We start from the raw sequence: 7,830 nt of genomic DNA on the forward strand, positions 1-7,830 counted from the left end.
AAACAAACACATGCCGCAGAGAGGTCCCCGGCCCTCGCTGGCAGCAGGCCAGCCCGGTTTAGTGTCATTCCTCCTGCGATGGGGTCTAATGATAGCTCCGCCGCGCGCCCGGCTCCTCTCCCCGCACCTCTCACTGCGAGACTCGGACAGGAAGGCGTCCAGATCGCGTTCCGCCGAGCGTGGTTTCTGTCGCCAGTCGTAAAACATCATGACTAATGCAGTGACTGCTAATCACGGTCACAATCAAAAGATACGACTGTTACTCAACACCGATCGTTACCTGGGGGGAGGGGAGCTGCAAGCAAAAATCTCCTAAATTAGGCCATATGACGGTCAAAAAAAAATCAGTTGGTGATTCCAATTATTAATTAAGTCAAATAAAAACTATGGACATTAAAGTGATCTGTCTTCTCTATCTTGCACAGTGTACGCTAACAGACAGACCCAAAACCAGTGACGGTGCTACGATTCCCCAGTGCAGTAGAATTTCCGTCGGCATTGACGACCCCTTTCCCAGTCCCCAGGAGAACGGCGGGACACACTTAAAATGACAGGAGGAAGACGTGTCTTCCTGACGGGGCCAGACATTATGGGAGTAGGCCAATGGGTAACACCCCCGACCCGACGAGGACAGCGGGCCCCTATCTCCTTATCGGAGACCCTCTGCAGCCCGGGCCCGCGGATGACGCAGCCAAAAGCCGAGAGCCCGCGCCCTGCGCCTCAGACGAGCTCCATTTCAGCCCGCGCAGGGAGACAGCTGTTCCCAAAGACTTTTTTTAGCAGCCAGAGTTTGGAGCTCTGCATCTGCTGCCAGGAAAGCGCAGGAATGCCTTTGCATGTAATGCGCTAACTTTGTTACGAACAAACAAATCCGCTTCAGAAACAGGCTATTAGCTTTGCGTACTCACTGAGGAACGCTGCTCTAAAGCCTCAGCACGAACCTCCACCGTACACAGGGCTTCCCGGACACAAGACACCGATGGTCTACAGCGAGTCGTTACTGCCGTATTATTAACTGAAAACTCAATAACGAGAGGAGCGTAATTCTTTGTTAGCATTCGTAGTAGCCCTGTAGCATCTGCAGCAGTGGGTTTTCTTAACAGAAAAAGAAAAGGCAGACAATCAGCTGTTGAGCCAAGTGGCAAAGCAAGTGGCACTAACAACTGTGCCAGAAGGCCCTCTCAGCATCTGCTTCCTTCCCCTGAGACTCTGACCAGAGCCAACGGGGGAAAGAGCAACGCACTGTGTAACCACGTTCAGCTCCCACAGAACCCCATTCTGCGTAACAGTCACTCCCAAATACAGCACTTCAATCAAGTGATGCGCTGAAACCGTTTTGCACCGATTACTGCAGCAGAAGAAGCACATCACGTAAAACAGCCCAACAGTACATGGCCCAATTCACCATTAATCCTCAATTAGCAAAGGGGGGGGGGGGGCGGGAGACACCCACAATTTTATCTGACATCCTCAACCTGCGTAGTTCCGATCTTATCCAGTGTTTACACACAGATAAACACGATGTCAGTTTGAGTGGGTAATCTGGAGACTGCCAGTTATACGCAGGCAGTGAGCGAGCTGTCACCTGCTCATCAGGGGCTGACTGCATCCGTTCCAATCCTGCGCAGATAAGGCTTTTACACGTTTACACCATTAAGCTTGTGATAAATGCACTTCTCTGAAGAGCATTTAAACGTAGCGTGACACCGAAGCAGTCAAATGAGCATTTCAGCTTCGGAAACAAGCAGGTCAATTACCGACTCAGGCTGCCGCCTGCTCCATCTAAAAACACACAAGGGCCGAGGCTCGGAGTCTGCAGGCCAAACGCAAACACAGCTCACATTTCTGCTCTCAAGTGTTGCATTGTGAGAGTTGTGTGTCGAGGTCACACTTCTCCTGACTTTCTGCTTCAGCTTTTTATTTTTAGCTTTGACAAACGGAAAGAAAATCACTCTTTTGCCTAACTGCAGGCAGGGCTAGGTAATGGGGCTTCCATGGAAGCAAAGCCCATTTGTACAAAGCAAAACAGCTCATTTCACAGAAAACGATTAAAAAATGAGATGGTACGCAAGCTCAAAGACTTAAAAGCTGGTCAAATTATAAATGAACACATGGATTAATTTTGTGGCAAACCACAGAAATACGTAAGACCAGATTTATCAGGAAAACAAACTTTCTATACCCTAGAAGTCACAGGAGGCCTTTTCTCCTGCAAACTATTTTCTTTCTGTTAAATACAAACTCAAGAGAAAAGTCACCATTTTGTTCTATCAAATGTACAATTGCAAAGCAGCTTTCTTCTATCAGCAAGAGGCAAAGGGCAAATGGTGCAGTCTAGAATCAGCAGGGAAACCGGTAAGAACAGGAGCAGGGCTCTATAGTGCTCCCATTTTAGGATATTTGCTCCTGAAAACTGATGTGTGCTTACCGGAAAAATAATTTACGAGCACGTCTACTAACTGGGATGCATTCGAGTGCTGCTACATTTTTCAAATTGCGCTCCTTGGTAAAAATGTTAGTGTAGAGTCCTGAGGAGGAGATGTTGAAACACATTTTCAACCTATTCATTCTACTAAAACAGACAGCACTGTCAGCCGTTACTCTTACTCTGTCCAAGACCTCATTTCATGGGTAATAAATTAGCTCAATTCTTTTGCAAAATCAGATATGTGGTTTGCAATAAATCCAACTGGCTCCTTTTTCACGTGCAGGCTACTGCTCAGTCAACATTTACGCAGTAGTATATATACGGGTTTCTGGATTTCTGGAGAAAAATCTGATTAATAATACTAAATGTAGGCCTGCTTATTATACAACACGATTTGTACTTGTTGCGCTGTGTTTGTACTTGAAGTACAAACATCCATGATAAACAATTGTCAACCTCTGGCAGGGAGAAATGACGAGGGCACTGATGTGTGCCAGGGAACCCTGCGATCTCGGCCGGGAGATCCGCAGAGAGGAAACACAGCACCGCTCTTACTGCGGGCATTCAGCTGGTTTCCCAGGAAACCTGGGAGCGAGCAGTACCGCGGCGTGCGTCCGTGGCGATGGAGACCATCAGCCACACTCCACTTCCTCCCAGCTCCATCACTGCAGGACGCCACGCTTTCATACCGACAGGGTCCACGCTAATCTCAGCCACCGGGTGCTTTTAGTCCAGCTGTAAGCACTAATAGACCCATGAGACAGCAACGGTTCTGCTGAAAACGCCTCACAGTGAAGGTCTTCATTCTGGACCTTCCTCACACAGTCACCTCTGGTTGAACATGCTTCCTTATTAGAAGCCGTAACAAGAGCATTTGAGGCGCACACCTTCATCGGTACATAAAAAACAGACCTCCTTGTATGCATAGTCTAATTTGTGGCTATACGCAAGATGACCCAAATTTGGTAGGGCATGTAAATCGGCTTGGAGGGATTTGCCTATTTATGGCAAACTGGGTCAGAACACAAAGTTCAAGAAAGGCCACGACAAATTTGCATGACCCCCTATTACCTTTCTCAGGCCTGGTCAGCACCATCTTACAAACACAACTGCACAGATCAACAGCGAGGTGTCCACAGAAATGACAGCCATGCAGCTTATAAATCATTTGTGTCAGGGACCTCAAAATTCAAAACAACTGATAAAGACCATATCCTCTCTTTCACCCCCAGACAGACATTGTTATAATTTGATATGTTCTGCCAAAGGGAGGTGGGAAGATGGGCTGGGACAGACTGAGAAGGGCGGTGTGAAACGAGCACTTGGAAACGCTCACACAGACGCAGCTTATCTCAGGGGTGTTTTTCTCTACCCATCTATTCTAAGGAAATCCTATAGATATCCTGGGGAAGGGGCCAGCTCAGGGACTCCTGTCAACAGTGCAGCAGTCTCTCTCTCCCTGAGCTGAACTAAAGCCTCACAATAACAGTAAATCATGAAGCGCAACCAAGTACCATACCGTAACCTATCATTACAAATAAAAAAAAGAATAATTATGTGGAAATTAAGTCTTATTCACATTTCAAACATTTTTATACACACACACACACATATAATATATATATATATATATATATATATATATATATACATATCTGCAGAACACATGACTGCCAATATTATAACCTTTGCTTGTCTTCAAAGTGGATGCAAGCTGAAAAGAGGGATTCTGAACATACAGTTAGTTGAGCCTGTGAGAATGCACTGGGGGTCAGCTTTATAAGCACACGCGTGATTAAGCTAAAGCTCAGACCAATTACATATCTGAATTCATGCAGCATCTGTTTTCCTCTATTACATCACACCTCAAAGCCTTTTCTCAGGACCGTGCAGCACTGTATGAGAGCAGCTCACAGAAAGCACACAGAGAGAGTTCCACCCTAACCAGGCGTTGCAATCAATCAACCTCTGCCATTTGCCTTCATTCGCCACAGACCATTCCAATGGCCAAAAGACAATTCAAACAATAACAAATTCATTATCTCTGAAAACCATAATCAAAAAAAGAGGGGTTAAAACAAAACTACTTGACCCTGTCTTGAAGGACGTATTAAAATGTTAAATACGACACTCACAGCCAACAGACCAGCATCCGCACACTGCACCAAATTCAGAACAGATATGAAAGCCAAGCACTAACCTAAAGGAAAAACAACAAAGACATGATGCACTGATCTCCACAGCAGACATGAAAGCAAAACAAGGAAAAGTAGTAGCTCCAGCTATAGCAGGCTCACGTTATATTGGAGACAGAAATACTTATGTCTACTCAGATTTAGGAGAACAAACAAACATACAGCGTGCAAAATACAAATCCCATATAACTTCAAGAACCATTACAAAGCAGATAACAACAGAATGGCAAGGGAGATGTATTAAAGGAGCAGCTGAGTCCAATAAACTGTAACATTCAAGCCCATACCCCCCTCAGGAATATTCCAGTGGAATGCATTTATTTCCATAGCAACACAACTGTGACTGAGAAATCACCCTGACTTGCAGAGATCACAGCATTTGTCTGAGAGTGAGAGAGGTATTGTACACAAACTACATACTGAAATTCTGTGAACCCTTGTGGTTTTGCTGTAATTAGACTTGCCATGGCAGACTAATACCATTTGTGTTGCACTCTTCTAAAAAGTAACATTTAGGTCAGACATTAGGTCTGCAAATACTGTTGTCCAGACAGTATTCTAAGCCCTTTTATCACATTAACTTTTATTTCATGTGTTATACCTACAGTCCAAATGTAATTAGGTCAACTGGTTTCAAAAGGACAGAAAGATTAATGAAAATATGTTCTATGATTATGCAATGCTATACATTTGCGTGAAAAATGCCATTCTGAGGGCATTAATGCAGACATAAAAAAAACATCTTTTCAGGGTTAGAGGAGGCTGTTCAGACAGCCCACAAATTCCTTGACAGCTGACATCAGGAGCGGCATGCAGCTATTTTATTTTTATCCATTTGACTTTTTATGAGAATTTTTGTGTGGTATATTTGGAATTCTGCCACCCTAACAATGCTGTAGGAATATGGGAAGTTATTTAAAGTGCACAACAGAACAAAGTTTCCTTATCTATATTAGGTAGTACTGCTTTCTGGCTCCAGTCACTCACATTCCAGAAGGCATCCCTAACACTGACCAGACCTAAAGTATCTGCTTCAGCTCCAAAAGATCAACAGATCACTCATGCAATCCTCTGCTACTGTGGTTCAGTCTGTTCTTCACCATGAATTCTTCATCAACTTTGTTGATAAACATCTTCAGAACAATCTTTTCTTAAGTCTGAATTGTGGAAAGAGATATTCTGCAGCATATTCCATTCTTTATTACATTTCCAACCTTCAGTGATCCAAACAGGAAATACATTCCACATGATCTCATTCAAGGCAGACAGAAATCCTTCCAGCCACGAAACTCTAGTTCCACAATACAGTAACATACCTCAGTAGCAAAGCACCATTTATGAAAAGCATAGAACTGCTTTAAGTAACAGCATCACAGTATGTAATTAAAAGTGCTCTCCTATTGTTGAGTTAAACGTGGCACGAATTACAGGTTTAGCACGCAAAAGTAACGTTTTTGCAACCTCTTACAATAATAACTGAAACGTTGGGGCTGTTCCTCCTAGCCTAGGTAACCGTCAATTGAATCTCATCTATGTGTATGTATGCACATTTGATATTTTATTTTTTGGTTCATCTAGGAAATTCAGAGGTGAAACTTATTTTGCACGATGCATTTTATAAAAATGTAGCTACAAAACGCTTAGTACAAGAACACATTTAATGAATAAATCGTTAACTAGGAAATTCCACGGTGTGGTCGTGTGCGGATACAACGCTGTCAGACGAGCTAACGTGGAGCTCTAGTACTCCGTGTGAATCTATGAATGGTGGCTGGTTAGTTCCATTGATTCACATCACCGTTGACGGTCTCCCGTTTCCATTGCCACTATTAGCTAGCTAACGTTAGTTAGATGACATGCGATTTACTGTGCGACGCTGCGTGTCTTCCACTGCAACCTTCCAGAGTTCATGTGTTGGAGAATACACAACAGGGGTTTGTGAATAATATCAAGATATTCATATCGTTACACTTCCAACATGCAGTTAAACTGGCAGCTCCACTAAATAATGTGTATCACGCTAGCTAGCAAGATATAGCGTTTGGGATTTTTATTGCGAAAAAACTAACGTTGGCAAGCTAACAAGCTACATGGCTATTTATTGTAAAACTGCAACACCCTGTAAGGGAGCACCCAGGCTCTTTTCGCAATACTGACCAGTTAGCTTGCCCGTTGCATTTCCACATATTAACATACAATTGGCTGACTTGCTACGTAGCTAACTATCAATTGCATGGTTAAAAAACGTAGTTGTAGCTACCTGTGTAGCAAACAAGCTAACTACTATTAATAAAGCTGATCACTGTTTTGCAGAACGGTCCGTAGCATTCCCCGCAAGCGCAACTATGCCGGTTCCATGGAAACTCGGGAAGACAGTTTTGTGAGAACTAAATGTGGCCTTTAACGAACCAAAAAAGAGCATTCCGTTTTCTGTAACTGGCGAACTGAAGCGACGCAACAGTTCGGCATCGTAATGCATGTAGCGAGCTAAGCTAGCTACAACACGAGAAACTGCAATGTAAACGCCCATGGAAGGCAAAAAATAACAGCAAGTTAGAACAATCTAGCTACAAAATGACCTTTATCCATTCGCCTGGCTACCTAGTTTCTTGAGTAAAATATAGGTTTTGATAAGCTGACGTTAAATGTGGGTTGATGAATACATTTTTGGAAGCACTATACGAAAGATCGCATGAATATTGGAACAACTGCAATCTGAAAAGACTAGACTAAGAGATTCCACGAACGTTTTTTCGGAATCGTTTCAACCGCCTACTACAGGTCGACAGATAATTAAGTTCGCAGTATTCCAGTGCTAAGGGGCAAACAGCTTGTAGTTGTAGCTTGCTAGCTAGTAAGAGGCTGCTTGCTGCATACCGAGTGGAATGTACTGCACCACAACTAACGCTAGCTACCCTGCTATGTCAGCCAGTGACTCCCTGACAATCTTCTGCGACATAACAGTTTTCATGCCTTTACAGCAAATACAAATGTCGCCCCATATTTCACCGGTCCAGTGGAACAATGTTCCCCGTTGTGAGTATATTTACACGAGAAAGTATTAATTTTTAAAAGCTTTAACCACCATACACCTTTAAAATAGCTAACCGTATCGCTTACCAGCAACATCCCACCGTCCTGACAGCGGCAAATCCCTGTCTGTGTACACCGGAAGTGACGTTTTGGATATAAACCACGAAAAAAGGT

The 7,830-nt window shown here is 43.7% G+C and overlaps 1 protein-coding gene across 1 annotated transcript in view; it reads right to left on the reverse strand.

The window, feature by feature from the left end:
- Positions 1 to 7,830, reverse strand: part of LOC118215219 (granule associated Rac and RHOG effector protein 1-like) — a 32,953-nt gene extending 25,123 nt beyond the window's left edge. Inside the window, exon 1 of the mRNA XM_035395749.1 lies at positions 7,744 to 7,830. The gene's annotated coding sequence lies outside the window, so the exon portion shown is untranslated. The remainder of the gene's footprint in view (positions 1 to 7,743) is intronic.

Source organism: Anguilla anguilla, chromosome 16, assembly GCF_013347855.1.
Source record: "Anguilla anguilla isolate fAngAng1 chromosome 16, fAngAng1.pri, whole genome shotgun sequence".
Taxonomy (NCBI): Eukaryota; Metazoa; Chordata; class Actinopteri; order Anguilliformes; family Anguillidae; genus Anguilla; species Anguilla anguilla.